We start from the raw sequence: 4,782 nt of genomic DNA, 5'->3' as shown, positions 1-4,782 counted from the left end.
GTCATGGTGGTGGTGCAGATAAATAAATACAATGAGTAAAAATAACAGTCATAATTCTATGTCACCATAGTAGTTTCCTGGATGGACCCAAAGCTGTTGATGAAGATGTTGACTCTGGACTCAACTGGAATACCTGAAAACACACACACACACACAGACACACAGACACAGACACACAGACACACAGACACAGACACACAGACACACACACACACACACACACACACACACACACACACAGTCAAACCCACTGTGTCGAATCCACATCACAGACACATTTCCTCAAACTCGAAACATGTTTCAGTCTGTAGATGCTCTTATTACCCATGATGCTCTTGGTTTCAGTCTGTAGATGCTCTTATTACCCATGATGCTCTAGGTTTCAGTCTGCAGATGCTCTTATTACCCATGATGCTCTTGGTTTCAGTCTGTAGATGCTCTTATTACCCATGATGCTCTTGGTTTCAGTCTGTAGATGCTCTTATTACCCATGATGCTCTTGGTTTCAGTCTGTAGATGCTCTTATTACCCATGATGCTCTTGGTTTCAGTCTGCGGATGCTCTTATTACCCATGATGCTCTTGGTTAAAGGTGGGGTAGCAGATGTTTTCCTTCAGCATTTCTTACTCTATTCCTTCAAATCCCCTTCACACTCTGATTGCAGCCAATTAATTAAATGCTCTAACACAAAAACTTTAAAAATGTAGTCATCTGTGGAACGGACAGGACTGAGAAAACACCATCCAGTCATTTTAACCGACCCATCGAAACAATTGATATGATAGATATATCTATCAAACTCAAATGACATTTGTCCCTCCCCCCTCTGTTCGTACCCCTCTTCATACATGAATCGTGTGTTCTCAGAGGTTTGGAGCAACTGGTACAAGAAACAAAGACAGAGCCAGAGCTGGAAATATTAGTTATATTAGTTATATTTGTTATATTAGCTACTTATATTAGATATATTAGTTATATTATTGATATTAGCTATATTAGCTTTTTTAGGTATATTAGTTATATTAGCTGTTTATATTAGCTCTATTTGCTTTATTAGCTTTATTAGTCATATTAGCTATTTATATTAGCTATATTAGTTCATTCATTCATTATCCAAACCCGCTTTATCCTCACTAGGGTCACGGGGGTCGCTTGGAGCCTATCCCAGCTACATAGGGGCGAAGGTGGGGTTCACCCTGGACAAGTCACCAGTTCATCTCAGGGCTGAACATATAGAGACAAACAATCACTCTCACATTCACACCTATGGGCAATTTAGATTAACCAGTTAACCTATCAGTGCATGTCTTTGGATGGTGGGAGGAGCCAGAGTACCCAGAGAGAACCCACGAACCCCCAGAACATGCAAACTCCACACAGAAAGGTCCCACCCCCTGTCGACTGGTGTTGGAATCGAACCCAGGACCTTCTTGCTATGAGGCATGAGTGCTAACCACTGCACCACTATATTAGTTATATTAACTATATTAGTTATATTAGCTATTTATATTAGCTATATTAGCTATATTAGTTATCTTAGTTATATTAGCTATTTATATTAGCTATATTAGCTATATTAGTTATCTTAGTTATATTAGCTATTTATATTAGCTATATTAGCTATATTAGTTATGTTAGTTATATTAGCTATTTATATTAGCTATATTAGCTATATTAGTTATGTTAGCTATTTATATTCGCTATATTAGCTATATTAGCTATATTAGTTATCTTAGTTAAATTAGCTATATTAGTTATATTAGCTATTTATATTAGCTATATTAGTTATGTTAGTTATATTAGCTATTTATATTAGCTATATTAGTTATATTATTTATATTACCTATTTATATTAGCTATATTAGCTATATTAGTTATGTTAGTTATATTAGCTATTTATATTAGCTATATTAGTTATATTATTTATATTACCTATTTATATTAGCTATATTAGCTATATTAGTTATGTTAGTTATATTAGCTATTTATATTAGCTATATTAGCTATATTAGTTATGTTAGTTAATTTAGCTATTTTAGTTATATTAGCTATATTAGTTATATTAGCTATTTATATTAGCTATATTAGCTATATTAGTTATATTGGTTATATTAGCTATTTATATTAGCTATATTAGCTATATTAGTTATGTTAGTTAAATTAGCTATATTAACTATATTAGTTATATTAGCTATTTATATTAGCTATATTAGCTATATTAGTTGTGTTAGTTAAATTAGCTATATTAGTTATATTAGCTATATTAGTTATGTTAGTTAAATTAGCTATATTAGCTATATTAGTTATATTAGTTATATAAGCTATTTATATTAGCTATATTAGCTATATTAGTTATGTTAGTTATATTAGCTATTTATATTAGCTATATTAGCTATATTAGTTATGTTAGTTATATTAGCTATTTATATTAGCTATATTAGTTATATTAGGATGTAAAGTTCACTGTTAAATCAGTAGTAAATGTAACATTAGTCACATAGGTCTGAACTTGGGCTGTTCTGGAAGAGCAGGGGGGTTGGAGGAGACTGAAGGAGGGATGCATGGATCCGCGAGCCGGAGCCGGAGCCGGAGCCGGAGCCGGAGCCGGAGCCGGAGCCGGAACCGGAACCAGAGCCGGGGTTGGAGCCAGAGCTGGGGTTGGAGCCGGAGCCGGAGCCGAGATCTCCTCCCCCACCTTTAAGTATGTACTTAGCAGAATATTTGAGCGGACTTACCTGTGGGTCACAGTTTTTACAGTTACCTTGAAAGTTGGGCCTTATTCTGGGGTCATAACTGACCATCAGACGATTCAAGATGTTGGAGGTGGAGTTTTCTGGAACTTGAGCCAAATCTTCTGGGGACAGTTGGCTGTTCAATGGAAAACAAATGGAAGAAGGGAAAGAGTGAGGATATGGGCGTGGTCCATGGGGAGGCGTGGTTTAATTGATCTGAGTCTAATTTTCATCCATTGAATTGGAATGAGGCCTTCTTTGGTTCCTTTACGTCTACACGTGTAAACCCAATTCAAATACCAATATACTGGTCTGGTCTGGACCAGTGCTCTGCCTGTTGTTACATGTTTGGTCTTCGTGGATCTGATCCATGATGCACATGAATAAATGATACGCTGAGACAGAAGTTTGTTAAAATCGCACTTAATTTTCTTCAGAAAAGGCCAGTTTTTTCAGCTTATTCACATTCACTTTTTTATTCTGATAGTTTGTAAATGTAAACAGTTTTATCATTTAATGTAATTGTTTGTTTTTTTTTGCAGTTAAACAGACAGAATGTGTACTTGTCATTATTCTGAGGTGGTTCTATTATTATTTGACTGGTCCTGGTCCAGCTGAGGTCACTTTGGGCTGGATGTGGATCCTGAACTAACATGAGTGTTTGAGCAGTACAGCCTCTGCATCGTCCAATCAGGGACAATGACCCTGTTCCTTTAACCAATCAGATTGGGTTAGGGTGCAGGTGACAAGAATGTCAACATTTTCATGGCATTTGATTGAACAATTAAAGAGTAGATTAGTCAGAGCAAACACAGCTAACAAATGGCACAAGTTTATTTAACCCACAAACCAACCCTAACCCTAACCTAACCTAACCCTAACCCTAACCAAACCTAACCCTAACCTAACCCTAACCCTAACCAAACCTAACCCTAACCTAACCCTAACCTAACCCTAACCTAACCCTAACCCTAACCTAACCCTAACCCTAACCCTAACCTAACCCCGGCAGAGGAGAAGAAAACACATACAAAAATAAACAGTCATTTTGGTGAGTGTACTTATTTTAATTTACATTTCTATGTGTTTGTCATTTTATAAAGTAACAGTTTTTTTGGATTGTATTGATGATATAACATTGGTATTCAAATGTCTACTGCCACAGTACTGATATTATATAATATCAGATTCAGGTAATAATAATATCATATAATTACCTGTATATGATACTGTTGTTACCTGTGTATAATTACAATTAAGTGTATATAATATTATTGACAGACCACATGTATGGAGGAAATAAATAAATGACTTACGATGGACAGACGACTTGCTTGCCTTTCTTTCCCTTCTTTGTGGATTTTCCTTCTTTTGCTGTGGTCGAACAGCAACAGCAGAGCAGCAACAGCGACAGGACGATCACAGACCTGAACCCAGCTGTCTGAACCATGGTGTCTACAAACAAACAAACACACGACGATCACAGACCTGAACCCAGCTGTCTGAACCATGGTGTCTACAAACAAACAAACACACGACGATCACAGACCTGAACCCAGCTGTCTGAACCATGGTGTCTACAAACAAACAAACACGACGATCACAGACCTGAACCCAGCTGTCTGAACCATGGTGTCTACAAACAAACAAACACACGACGATCACAGACCTGAACCCAGCTGTCTGAACCATGGTGTCTACAAACAAACAAACACGACGATCACAGACCTGAACCCAGCTGTCTGAACCATGGTGTCTACAAACAAACAAACACACGACGATCACAGACCTGAACCCAGCTGTCTGAACCATGGTGTCTACAAACAAACAAACACGACGATCACAGACCTGAACCCAGCTGTCTGAACCATGGTGTCTACAAACAAACAAACACGACGATCACAGACCTGAACCCAGCTGTCTGAACCATGGTGTCTACAAACAAACAAACACACGACGATCACAGACCTGAACCCAGCTGTCTGAACCATGGTGTCTACAAACAAACAAACACACGACGATCACAGACCTGAACCCAGCTGTCTGAACC

At 37.4% G+C, this 4,782-nt stretch overlaps 1 pseudogene; it reads right to left on the bottom strand.

Annotated features, from left to right (window-relative positions):
- Positions 1–4,183, bottom strand: part of LOC115415930 (glycine receptor subunit beta-like) — a 32,640-nt pseudogene extending 28,457 nt beyond the window's left edge.
- Positions 4,184–4,782: the final 599 nt, after the last annotated feature.

The sequence above is a fragment of the Sphaeramia orbicularis genome, unplaced genomic scaffold (genome assembly GCF_902148855.1).
Source record: "Sphaeramia orbicularis unplaced genomic scaffold, fSphaOr1.1, whole genome shotgun sequence".
Lineage (NCBI taxonomy): Eukaryota > Metazoa > Chordata > Actinopteri > Kurtiformes > Apogonidae > Sphaeramia > Sphaeramia orbicularis.
The sequence above is the reverse complement of the archived record's forward strand: the minus strand, read 5'-3'. Positions and strand labels throughout refer to the sequence as shown.